Below are 13,178 nucleotides of genomic sequence, written 5' to 3' on the forward strand. Positions count from 1 at the left end.
TCGCCTCTGGCCACTCACTGTAATGTTAAAACACTCTGGAAAAGCTGCAGTACTGTATGTTTTATTGTCTGAAGAAAACCGACATGTCCTCATCACTCACTGAGCCACACAACAACAACAACAACAACAACAACAACAAGAACAAGAGGAGTTTTTCCAAGAAGAGCCGTGAATATTCACTTTTGTGAAACATAATTACCAGAACTAGAAATATACAGAATTACATCACAATGCATGGCGTCTGTGGTAACACATAGAGCAGGGGTTCTCAACTAGTCTCACTCTGGGACCCACATTTTCCCATGGTCATTAAGTCGCGACCAAATTTTATAGAATTCAAACCAAGATTTTTTTTTTAAAGCCTTTAAAAACTCATTTTGCTCTTTATTGAGCAAAGTGCATTTCAGAGCACATGAATGAAACTGAGGAGGACCATGACTGCATGTACTGTACGAAGTGAATAAAAAAATATAAAACTGCACAAAATGGAGACCAACAAAACGATATATTTGACTTCTAATGCATCTCTGCATTCAGAGCATATTCACAAAAGTGAATAAATATCAAATTGCACAAAATAAAGACCCACAAAAACAAAACAAGATTCACTGCATTCAGGCCACATTAATAAGAAACTGATATCTTTGCCATGACCATTACAACTGCATGTGTTCACGTGACGCATGCCTTTCAATATAAGTTATTTTTCAAAATAAAAGACATGTCCAACATCAGATGTGCATTAAATATTATTTACTTTTTTGACCAGCTGTCCGCGACCCATCCAGAACGGGTCCGCGACCCACTTTTGGGTCCCGACCCACCAGTTGAGAACCACTGACATAGAGAATCAGTTTCCTCCTGATTTCATCACAGGAGCTGGCAAGTATTTTATATTAAATACTATTGTACAATTGCATCCTGAGGAGAGGAAAACGTACTGTAGTGTGTGTGTGTGTGTGTGTGTTCATTTCCATGCTGCACTACATTCACTACCTTACACATTCTAAAAGAAGAGAATACAGCAAATCCAATATTGAAGTCTCTTAGCAAATATTTGCAAGTCAAGTGAGGTACGCAGCGCTGTGTGATTGTAGTCACCAAACATCTGCTGCAGCCCATTTAGCTCAGCGCAGCTCTGAGGCGCCGTGACAAGGCTGTGTGTTGTGTAGCGGTGTAACACAGCTCGTTATCATGTAGCTCATCGCTCTCTCCTCTCTCTCTCTTTCTCTCATGGGGGAACTCTCTCTCTCTCTGTCTTTCCCTCTCTCTGGCTCTTTTAGTTTCCCTCTCTTCCTGGGCTCTAGACTAAAGCGCAGGGAGCCGGGGATCACAGAGCACTTTGATAAGGCATGGCTGCGCAGGTCGGCCGTGCTAATATCATGCTAATGTTATGCTAATTTGTGTGAACACATGGAAGCAGAGAGAGGTAGTCGGTGTTTATGAGGAGTGATGTGTGCTGCGGCTGGTGGCTGCCGGGGTATTTCATGTCACCGGTGATGGAGGAGCCGATCTGAGATGGGGATCAAATGGGGACGCGGAGCGGTGAGGGAATTCTGGCAATATTGGTGAGAGACATCATAATGCAGACTTTATGGCCTGTTGAATTACTCTCATTTAGTCCGGCTATAACACTTGAACACAGATTAATCCCGTCTGCACAGGCACAGTGTGCACAGTGCAGGCTCAAATAATGGAAGGGAGCTTAAAGGGATAGTTCAACATTTTGGCAAATCGGCCCATTGCCATAATTCCTATAGTCGTAGCAGTAGGTTCGTTACCTTTAATTGTCGGTGCAAGCTATTTTTAGAACGGCGGAGCAGAGCCGCGAGCTGCTCAGAGCTACGCTACGGAGGCTAATGGGATTTCTTGGTTTCCCTCATCAAACTCATCAAATACACAATCCAACAACTCAAAAACGCTCTGGTGGACAAGTTGTGACCTGCACATTCACCACGCTATGAAATAATAACAGAACGTTACCAGACAGAGTTGTTTTAGAGGCAAATTCATGCAAAACTGCTTTTGCACGTTGCCTTCAGGGACAGTTTTTCAGCAAGCAGTCTCTGCATTTACCTCTAAAACAACTCTGTCTGGTAACGTTCTGTTATTATCTCATAGCGTGGTGAATGTGCAGGTCACAACTTGTCCACCAGGGAATTTTGGAGTTGTTGGATTGTGTATTTGATGAGTTTGATGAAGAAATCCCATTAGCCTCCGTAGCGTAGCTCTGAGCAGCTCGCGGCTCTGCTCCACCGTTCTAAAAATAGCTTGCACCGACAAATAACGGTAACAAACCTACTGTGACTATAGCGATTATGGCAATGGGCTAATTTGCCAAAATGTTGAACCATCCCTTTAACATGGAGCCTATGAGCTTTACATTTGCTCACAACTGACATTGACGTTTTTTTTTTGTGCAAATATCACAAAATATCTGATTGGGAACAGCTGCAGAGAGTGGATGGAGTCAATTACAGACTTCCAACATATTTACAGATTATAGTCATGGTGCAATGAGAAAGGGATGACTGAGCAGACAGAGAGAAATGGGGGAGAAAACAGAGAAGGGAGGAATAATACACAGAGGACGGTGTTGAGGATGCCATTGTGAGCAAGTGTTGACCTAGTTAGAAATGAGAGACCATGGATTTGATATCCTGAAGGTTTTTTTTTTTTCTTTTTTTTTTCCAGCTTGTGGTCGAGGTGCTCTCATGTGTGACAGACAACCAGCGGTAAAACACGGGGGAGAGGGGAGGTAACACACACACACACACACACACTCTTATAGGTGTGTCTGTAGTCTTTAATCACCTTAACAGGAAATATCATCAAATTTGAATTTTGCTGGTTGAGATTCACGTTGAGGGAGAGGAACAATTCAGCGAAAGCAGATATCAAAGGAGAGAGAGATGCAGGCAGTCTCTCCTGTCTTTCCTTCCTCCTCTTTCTGTCGTCTTCCCCTTCTTTCCCTATGAAAGTTGCCTGGCGTCAGAAGTTGACAAGGCAGGCTTATGAATGAGAGGAGCTTTCATTAGAACAGACGGCCTGTCAGTGGAACAAAAGGCCGGGGTTGGGAGAGAGGGGAGTACGCCTGTGTTTTAAATGCGCGTTAACAGACGCTCGCATGAGTTTACATGTTGGAGTGTCTCTTGTCTGCCAGCGAATCAAACCAATCTGGATTATCATTTTCATTTTTTCACCAACTGGTTTGATCTATGAAGACATTACAAATGGGTTTCCTTTCGCCACATGCACTGTGTGATCTGTGAGCTGTGATCTGGGGGGTTTTCCACCTCCACAGGCAAAAAAAAAGTGTTAAAAACAAAAGCTTTTTTCACACTTTTCATCTCTGCTCCCTCAAGTAACTACAGTAAAATCACATCTGAGTGCTGTTTGTGATGCTGCCTCCACTGTGCAGCATCATTGTTGCTGTGTCTAAACCTAAACTTGTGCATTCCTGCTACTTCCTGTCTTCAGTAAAAACTATGTGCAGCCTCCAGGAAAGCTGCTGTAAAATTAAACCTGTTCAGTTTTTACCTTTTCAGACATGTTGCCAGCTGTTAGAGTTGATAGTTAGCAGCAGATTCACCAACCTTCACAGTTTGCAAACAAAGCAGGAGGTACATGAACACATTTTTGAGGTGGTGCATATTTTTCCCACTGCAATGAGAACTGCAGGTGGCTGTGGTGCTCATTTAAAATACAAATGTTCATTCCCCCTGCTAACAAATAGAAGTAGAAGTGATTATCCAGACCAACAGCACTCTACTCTACTGTATGTGTGTCCTTTACACTGAGGCTATGCTTGCACCACTGCATTCATCTCAAATCCCCACTGGCTTGTGCGTTTGTATAATAAACATCTTTGTGAGCATGGATGTACAGTACTGTATGTGTTCCTTCCTATACATGCGTGCATGCAAGTGAGTGTGAATGTGTTTATGCTGCAAACAGCTGCATGGAGGAATGGTCAATAACGATCGAAGGCGCTCCACTGAGCTTTCCCCTGCTCCTCTCTGCTCCACCTACTGCATACTAACACACAGAGAGAGACTGCACTGTTCTTGTGTGTGTGTGTGTGAGAGATAGAGCTTACTAGACATATGAACATGTGTTTGTGTCCACACCTGGGTGTATTAGTGTATATTTCTCTCTTAACTACAGCTTCACTTTAGCCCAGGTGGCTCGCTTGACGATCAGTCGTCTCCTCTTCCTCCCCTCGGCCCACCCAGCTGCTTTGGCATCAACAGTGCCACCAACCCAACACAAGTCCCTTTCTGTGGATCCACACTCAATAGCATCAATTAATCCCCCGTATAAGCCACACTGAGCCTGCAAGTAGCCTCTTTGTTCATTCAAACTGGGAGGCTTTTTTGCACTTCTTCCCACTGAAACCTAAATTGCTTGAGAGACATAATGGAAACAGTAAGAAAAAAAGGCAGAATTATGTCCGTATTATGCCGTTGTTACACTGTTGTTCACGAAGGACAGTTTGCACTTGTGTGGATGTGTCATCGCCGGACACACAGGTTAACGTGTGACAAGGACTAAGAGAGAAGGATTTCCGACGAGGTGGAACAACACAATGACACACGGTGACATGGCTGAGCACTTTGACCTCTGCTTGCTGCGCGACCATCTGCCCCGACACATGTGTTTTAGCTGAGAGAGAGAGAGAGACAGTTACCTTGGCTCCCTGAGTCATTTCAATATTTGATAATTGAGACATGAGTGGAGGGAAGATGAAATGGTAGGAGGGAGAGGAGAGGGAGAGGAGAGGGAGGAAGCAGAACAGAGAGAGAGAGAAAATAAAAGATCAAGAGAGAAAAAGCACCTCTGGGATACAACCACTCTCTGTCATCTAAAATGACTTACAAATTAGCTTACAGCTATGCGTTCCCAGTGAAGGGGGAGAGGAAAAAAAAGACACAACTTTCATATGCTAATTCAGATCATGGTTAGGAAGAACAATTATTTAAAAAAAGAAAAAGAAAAAAAAAGTCAGCCGTGTCTGTCTGACGATCTGAAAAGGAACTGCCTGTGTCTGTGTTTCTGTCTCTCTCATTGCAAAAGCCAAACCTCATGCATTTCAGTGACTGTTTATACTTTATATAACACAATGCAAAGACAGAAAAAAAGGAAACAACAACAATCATGCTGTGTTATTCCCCTTTGCAGGTTTGCGTGCAGCAAAAAATTGTCTGAGCACTTCATTTTAACAACAGGAAGCGCTGTTACGCACACATATACACGACCTTGAACATCCAAACCTGCTTCTCCGAGGAACTTTGAACGGTCTCACCTATAACACCAACAGTCTGGATGCCAATTACAGCAAAACCCATCGAGTCAGCTAAACAATGCAGATAAAAATTGCTTCCTCATCACTCTGCTGGCAGTGTCCCCACTGTGCAACTGTCTTGGAGTGTATTAGTGAGTGGAGTGTGGTCCCCGGAGACAGCTGGGGCCCTACAGTGTCACCGTAACCTTGGCCATTAAAAGTCATGCAGCTTGACAAAGAAGAAAAAAAAGAAAAAGAAAGAAAGATAATCCATGTTGCAGCTGCACACTAACAACCCGTCAGCCATCTGCATCTTTTTTAAAAGGTACATTGTGTAGGAATTACTCCCATCTAGCGTTGTGGTTGTATATTGCAAGCAACTCAATCGTATTTTTCATGCTGCATTCACCTGAAATTGGGCAGACGGCAGACGGATGACAGCCGCTGCACGTAATAATACACGTGACAATATGTTGTCATGGCGATGTGGTATTGTTTTACCGGCTTTCTCTGGACTTCTGTGACTAAAATGACATCTGGTTTGTTACCGACGGCCGTCTGCCCGACTGCAGGTGAATGCAGCATCAGTGTAACGCCCCGTTCCTCCTCACTGCGTTTTTTCACTTTTCACAGACGCCACCTCCACCTGAGCCGACAGCTCCGGTGTCTCCGCTGAGTTTCCGTGGTTTCCTACCGTCACGCTGCCACTGAACGTAAAAACATGGCGACACCACATGGCAGCCAGCACCGAGCTTACCCGCTCCATGGAGATATGAATGATATGAACGGCTAATTCAGAGCTGAAAGGAACACTTCAGTTTGTTGATGGGGGGATTACTGGTTAATGAAAAACATACTTTTGAACTAAATAATCGATTTTCGTGAATAGATAACAGGAGAAGTTACACAATGTCCCTTTAAAAATATTTCAAGTGCACAGTTGCAACACCTCTGAGAAAATGAATGCACGACGCACTATTAAACAAAATAATACTCCCCCACAGCTTCTTTCTAATTATTTCTATTACTGTGATAACCCTGGGGGACAGCTACAGTCCAGTCCATAAATACGCAACACAAACACCGCTGACTGCTACTGTAGATGATGGATTAATATTATTTCTTTATGTTACAAATGTACAAAATAAATTATTGCATCTCTCCACTGCACTGAAGTCAATCTAATCCCTATTTAGTGAAATGAAAATTCACTGAGCACCGCCTTTTTAATAATCTGAAACTGCAAGCATCATATTACCATATGCGACGCCACGCTGTTTTCCCACTATGAGAATGTCACACACTGTCTGGCGCCAGAATTGCCAGTGTAGTCTGTGAGTAATAATGAGTGTATGATGAGCCCAGGAGGGCCGGTGTTGTAATTAGGCCTGGTCAGAGTTATTGGCAGAGCGACTCCGGTTTGATCAGGCTGGGATAAGCATCTCTATGGAGGGAGAGAAGGGGGGATCCCACCAATTTAGAGCCCCTGTAATAAAAATCATTTGTCATTCTTACAGGAGCCCACACTGACAGCTGCTGCGGTTGCCGTGACAACGCACTGGCCACCATTCACTTAGCAAGCAATATTCCTACAGTAGTATAGGACTGCAACTGGAGGAAGGAGACTGGTGGGAAAAGTGCACACACACAAATATACTGTCATGAATATTATATATGAGACAATTTCATGACGTCACTCCTGATTACTGCACGTCTCATCTTTAAAGTTATCATATGATTTATGGACATTTTATTTATTGCCCTACTCATACTTCATGTCTGTTTCAATTGTACCTACCTAATTATGGTCGTTTAGATTTTCTGTATTATGTCAGGCTTTCTCTTTTCCTTAAGTGAGAGTGTTGTATGTTGTATGTATTTAACAAACCTTTTCTTCATTTTTCTTTCATTTCCTAAATGATTACAGATCCATCAAAGAAAAAAAACATTTCATCCCTTAAAGTACCTTCTTAAACACAATAGAAAAAAAGTAATGTTTAAAAGTACATATAAAAATCACAAACTTTGTAAATTAATCTATTATTTGACAAAAACTTGTACAGCAACAATTTTGATGATAAAATCATTTAAATAGTTCATATATCATAAATACCAAAACAGCCTCTATAGCTTTTCTTTGTCCTGTGCGAAAACTGGATCTCAGCTTAGTCAAGATAAGACATTTGAAGATTGGATTTTAGGAAAGATGTTATGGTCAGAGAAGAACTGAACCAGACTATGCAAAACCTAGAACAGCACACAGATGCATAAAAATGTGTACACAGATGTGTTTGTATGGGAAATATATTAAATCTCTTCTCCATTAAAAAGTTTCAAGCACATCCATCCCTCATAATCACAGAAAAGTGCAGGAATAACACACAAACCAAGCACCTGTCCTCATCCTCACACCTAGATTAAAAGCTGGAGCAGCCTCTCGCAGCCTCCTACAGTATCTGCTCGCTACAGAGTTGAGTCAGAGTGGGAGGCTGTGCGTTTTTTATTGCCTCTCCTAATCAGCAGCAGCATCCCTCTGCTCATTAACTAGACACATGCTAGCCTCAGGCTAACAGCCTCATATGTCAACCACAGATAAAGATGTCATCTTATGCTTGACTGAATAAACCGCTATTAAAACTAGATGCAAATGGACGTTGAACGATATTCAAATCAGGAGGCAACAGGGAAGCTTAAACCCTGAGGCGCTTGGCCTCACGGTTGCCCCACATTCCTCTGTCGTGTTGGAAGGAGCGGAGATTTTAGATCCCGTTTGTGTTCAGAGCGACGATCTATCAGACATCGGAGATCGCTACGAAACACAGCGGTATGATAGTTCATGTTCATTTAGCAGTGATCTGAAACAGTGCTGCTAAGTTCAAGGTAAATTATTCTGTTGAATATAGTGAACAGTGTGTTTGCAGTTTCTTTGGCCTTCTAGGAAATAATGTATTTGAACACCTGTCATGTCAATGCCATTATGAGAGGGACAGTGGTGCCCATTGTCGGGACTCCAGTGTAAACTAGCGTTTCTCTGTTCTACTGACTGAAGGCACAACTAACTGGCTGTGCCACAGACCACAGAAACTCTATCTCATCAAATATAAACAGAATCAAACAATGGGCGGTGTAAGAATGGACTTTATTTGTCGAGGATTCTTTTGGCAGACGCTGACATACTATGACAGGACGTCTCTATTCTCCTCCAGACTGTTTTGAGGCAGCTGTGTGAGCACTTTTCCTATCAGACAAATCTTTGTCTGCCGAAGTCAAAACCACGGAGGGAAATCTCATCACAATAGCTTCCAAATCTGCGCCTGTGTGTTTCTATCTGCAGTGTATGCATGCATGCGTGTGTGTCTGTGTGTGTGTGTGTGTGGTGTAATTAGCCAGCACTGGAGTTGAGCTATTAAACCCCTGATGGTTGTGTGTTTACAATGCTATCATTGGCCTCTCTCTGGCCAACACTAAATGAGCCAGTGTTGAGCCTCAGCTGTATAATCATGAATATTCATCTGTGTCTGTGAGAACCTCTGTGTGTGTGTTAGTGTGTGTGTGTGTGTGCTGGCAGGCATTAAGGAGGCTATTGCTATCTACTCCATCACAATCCGTCACTTTGTCTGGATAATAAGTCAAGCTGACAACAATTCTACTTATCGCCAAACCCCCCAACAAACCTGGCTTTGTTTTGGGAGTAAGAAAGAGTTGAGCTTGTGTAAAACCCTGCAGCTTTTTTTTACACTTTAATGAGCAGAGCACCAAGTCTGGGTTATCTTGGTGGATGCCATACAATGCCGTCAAACTATTTTGTTTTCCCTTTCACTAATGCTTGATCTCAGGACTGAGCAAAAAAACAAAAACCCCAACAAAAACCAGCATCTGCTCCATAAAAAAACATTTCCAATGCAAAATAATGTGGCATTCATGTAAATGTACAAATCACAACACGATCATTAATTACATCATTTCCTGAGTGCGAGCAGGAACGAGCCTCCGAGCCCTCGCTAAACTGTGATAACCTGAGTGTAGTGCCCTTCCCCTGAGACTCCATGGCACCACATTCCCGCTTATGGAAAAAGACTTAAACACAGCGCTCATTGGTGTTTCATGGTAATTTGCAGTGGCAAGTGGAGCAGGCGATGCCGCTCTGTGAGTGAAGCAGAGGGGGCAAGGGGAGGATTAGATAATCAAACAGTGTGCCACTTTAAATAATCTCTGCCTCCTCTGGGGGAGGTGAGACTTAAAGCTGGAGCCCTTCTGCTTTAATTGTCTGATTTTCTCGTCATTACTGTTGAGGGCCTCGGTAATTCAGGCTTATTAAATATTCAGGAGCCACACCGGAGGGAGGGAGGGAGGGAGGGGAAAGATGGAGTGACAGCAGAGAGATGAAGGTATAGAGAAAGAGAAGGTGAGGATGATGTGGTCACTGCTGAAGACCAAAACAGAAACACACTTTGATCATTGTCACATTCGAAGATCAAAGTATATTCACAGGTGAAGATCTAGCAGGGACATACTGTATTTCTTTACTGAAGACTGATGACCTCAAGTTAAAGGGATAGTTCACTCAAAATTGAAATTTCATTATCTCCTCCCCCTCATGTGGACTAAGGGCTGGGAGAAGTTTCAGAGTCCTCCGTGCCTTCTCTGAGTTACAGCGGGGCTCCGTGCAGCACTGCATGTCCATATGACGGTAGCGAACGGAGCTCACTTTTCTTCGTCCAAAAAGACACACCAAAAAACATCCAAATACCTCCATAGTGCTCGTCTGTAATGTCCCTCTTGTATTGAAGCCCAATATGCAAAAACATGAGAAATTGTTCCGAAAAACAAGCTTAAAACATAGACTTATTTAATTTTTTTCGGAACAATTTCTCACGTTGGGGCTTCAATACAAGAGGGACATTACAGACAAGCAGTATGGAGGTATTTGGATGTTTTTTGGTGTGTCTTTTTGGACGAAGAAAAGTGAGCTCCGTTCGCAACCGTCATATGGACATGCAGTGCTGCACGGAGCCCCGCTGTAACTCAGAGAAGGCACGGAGGACTCTGAAACAACTTGTGTAACTCAAATCTGTAACGTGTGTAGCCATAAAGATCATTAAACTAACACCATCATCACTCATCCACATTAGTCTTTAACTTTCTTTTCATAAAACAGGAGCCTGCCAATGTTAAAATCAAACCTACAGTCATTCTGCTGCAAAATGTAAAAAACTATTGAGAAGTTGCATTGCAAAAAAACAAAGTAAAGCTGTAATGCTGATTTCCTGATTTAAAATCTCCAGTTTTCAGAAAAGGAAGCTCTTATGGATGTGTTGAATGGAGCTCTCCGTGGTGCTGAACTACACAACTGAGCCACTGTCAAAAAACTACAACAACTAGTTTTTCCCCACACATTTACACTGTAAAACAAATTTAGAGGTGTTCATGCACTGAATGAAAGGTGATATAAAGACAGAGGTAACGACTGATCGACACGAGAGGTTATTTTTGGAAGATTTCAACATTGAGAGGAAATTTGAGAGACTTGAGAGTCTTCCTGTGTGTTAGACTGACAGTGCTGATCTATTAATGGTGCACACTGTTCCCTTTGTTACTAATGGTACTTGTCTAAAATTCAACAAAGAAATCCTGACAGGTTAAAACTACGGTGACGTGCTGTGTGTATGAAAAGTCTATAAATGAAAAGACCGCAAACCACATTACAGTGATTATGTTGAAGGAAGGGAAGAGTGCTGCTCTAATGAGTCACCCTGTCTGATTATGGCCTCCAGCTACAGCCTGCATCTACAAGGCTGCACAAACTACATCTTGACATGACATTTACTCCACTATTCAGTCTGTAAAACCATATTTTTTCCGTAAAAAGACGGTCAGACTCCACCAATGGAGCGAGATAATTTGACCAATCTCACAGAGGTCTTCATGGAGTCACATTAGCCTGATCTAATGAAGTGCTTCATTTCAAACTATTGACTTATTTATGAAAACCACATGAACATAATATTTTTGATGTAATATCATAAGAATTGTCTAATTTTACAACCCCTTTAAAATGAGCAAAATGAACAAGAGTATGTCATCAAGATTAGATGGAGGCTTTAATTTATATACAAGTATCAATAATATAATTACATACAAAAAACCCAAAGCACACATGTTCACAAGTAAAGGTTCAAAAGTAAAAGCATTTGTTATGCAAAATGGCCCCTTGTCAAATATATAATTAGATAATTATATCGATGCATGGAAAAGAAATATTCTGTGTGTGGAGCTCAAACTGTTATTGTTCAAACAGCAGTAATACTAATCTTGCATTAATTTTTTTTCATATCAAATTTTATTTCTAACAAAAGTTAAATTACAAAAAGGGATTATCAGATTTCCTTCAAGTTTAAAGCAAACTATTTCAGACATCAGGTTTTCTTATTTTCTTATTGCTTTTAGTTTCTTGTGCAGTTGTTGGAACGGAAATCTTTATTTGCTTAAATAAAATAAAATACAAATAATATACAGCTGGATTTAATTTAGAGGACTAGTCATACTGTATATAAATGCATGCATCTCTAACACGTGAATCTTTGATTTCACAGACCATCTTAGAATAATAAATCACCACTGTTTCCTACAGTATCTCTTAAATCCTCAGAAACATACCACATACTTCACAGTTGCTCAGACGAAGCTGCAGAGACAGAGAGCATCTCTTCACCACTTCAGAGCAGCTGATTATCGAGCTGATTAAGGCTGTTTATATAAAGTGCTGCCTGATTTAACTGCTAATGAAGATAAAACTTGTCGCAAAAACACACCGTATTTATAAAGGACTCGTTGGCACATTGTAATTCTGTATACATACGTTGGGGTAATTAAAGCGGCTAATGTAAAATGTCAAGTGTCTAAATCTGAATCGTCTTTCAACTTGACTAAGCAACTGAGTTTCCCAGTGAAGACTGAGGCCTTCAGGACCGGCTTTTCACCAACTCCCTCATAACAATTACATTAATAAAGTACTATCTATCTATCTATCTATCTATCTATCTATCTATCTATCTATCTATCTATCTATCTATCTATCTATCTATCTATCTATCTATCTATCTATCTATCTAAGCTGTTTCACTAAGACATTTAGGCCCAAGTGAAACCTTTACATGACCATTGAGATGTGATGTGGATTTGTGAATATGTTATGATTTTTAAAGGTTGGAAAACTGTGAGATGATGATAATTTTCCTCAAATCATGAGCCACATTCAAAAGACAACGTTGCACATGATATTTAATAAGGAAGCAGAGCTGAACTAATTCCACTGAGAAGTCTTTAACAACCTGACTCCATAAAGCGTTTATCCCCTTCACATCTCCACTGGACAGCACCGAGACACGCCCCTCATTTACAAGATGACTCGACTACCATGTAATTAAATTCTTACAGCAGCAGCAGCCTCCTCCTTCCTCTACAATCAAAATCACAACAACAAAAAAAAAAAATCTCTCCTCTCCTTCATATCATCGCTTCACGATTTCATCTCCCCCCTCCTCTGCCTCCTACTCCTCCTTCCCTGTCGCTGTCCCCTCTGTCTCCTTGTGTTTCATCTCTTGCCTTTTCCTTGGTGTTTCCCTTCCCATCCCTCCTCCCTCTTGCCCCTCCCCCCACTCCCCACAGAGCATTAGCTTGCAGTGGTCAGGCCGCTTGACAGCTGCTCCACCTGAAGAATATCAATCAATGTTGCTGTGGAGACAGAATCAGGCTTTCTTCCCTTTATTTTCTATACCCCATCTCGGTCTGCTGCTCCGACTGAACACGATCCGCTGTTTGTTTTTTTGTTTGTTTCTCTATAAAGTGTAAATGATGATTAAGCGAATGATTTAAAGTGTTAAGACGCAGATGT

At 41.7% G+C, this 13,178-nt stretch overlaps 1 protein-coding gene across 4 annotated transcripts in view; it reads right to left on the minus strand.

Moving 5' to 3' along the window:
• Window positions 1-13,178, minus strand: part of dscama (Down syndrome cell adhesion molecule a) — a 105,641-nt gene that overhangs the window by 42,467 nt on the left and 49,996 nt on the right. The window lies entirely within an intron of this gene.

The sequence above is a fragment of the Trachurus japonicus genome, chromosome 14 (assembly GCF_045865225.1).
Source record: "Trachurus japonicus isolate A0001 chromosome 14, Traja_1.0".
In the NCBI taxonomy this organism is placed as follows: Eukaryota; Metazoa; Chordata; class Actinopteri; order Carangiformes; family Carangidae; genus Trachurus; species Trachurus japonicus.